This window comes from Nycticebus coucang, chromosome 1 (assembly GCF_027406575.1).
Source record: "Nycticebus coucang isolate mNycCou1 chromosome 1, mNycCou1.pri, whole genome shotgun sequence".
NCBI classification, from domain to species: domain Eukaryota; kingdom Metazoa; phylum Chordata; class Mammalia; order Primates; family Lorisidae; genus Nycticebus; species Nycticebus coucang.
Genome location: NC_069780.1, coordinates 36,087,740 through 36,088,502, shown reverse-complemented (window position 1 = coordinate 36,088,502; position 763 = coordinate 36,087,740).

Genomic DNA, 763 nt, shown 5'->3' with positions numbered 1-763 from the left:
GAAATTTTTACTAGAAAATGTTTTCCTTTCTTTTGCAGAGGCTATGAAAGGTTAGGGTGGTAAAATCAAAGGCATTCAGGAAAAATCACACACAGTAAATATTTAAAAAATGAATGAATAATTCAGACCTCTGGTGGAAAACTAAATCACCATTCCATGGAGATTTAGAGGGAAATAAGAAGTATACACAGAAACGCTCTCATAAAAGGTATCTGGGGAAGCACATGTGCCGACTTCTGGCTGGTCTCTGTCCCCAGCCCCACCACAAAAATAAAAAACAAAAAAAATGTTTCTGGAGCAGCAGCAATAGCCAGAGCACAGCAGTCGGAGTCGAGAGACTTCAGCGCTGTCTTCTCACAGATTGTAGCCCCTTAGCCAAGGCATGTACCTGTCAGGGAAGAAATTGTCTTATAACCAACCATCTTCCCCTTATCCTCAAGTTTATCATCACTTGCACATACCGGCTCATACCTGTGAGTGGTCATGTTTGCATGCACGCACACACGCACGCGTGCACACACACACCTCTAGCCAGACACTAGCAAAGGAAACGAGGAGGCCCAGAGCATGAAGGGGCCTCTATGTCAGGTGTCAGTCCCACCAGAGGATCACGTGGGGGCTGAAGTGCTGAGCTGGAGGAAATGACTTGAATTTTAGTGTTGACTTTCCCTATTATCTCTCTCTTGCCTTCCTAAGAGTTATTAAATTTAGTGTTTTGGTTTTTGTTCCACAAAAAATGATCCTTTTGCTATGCCTGTTTCAT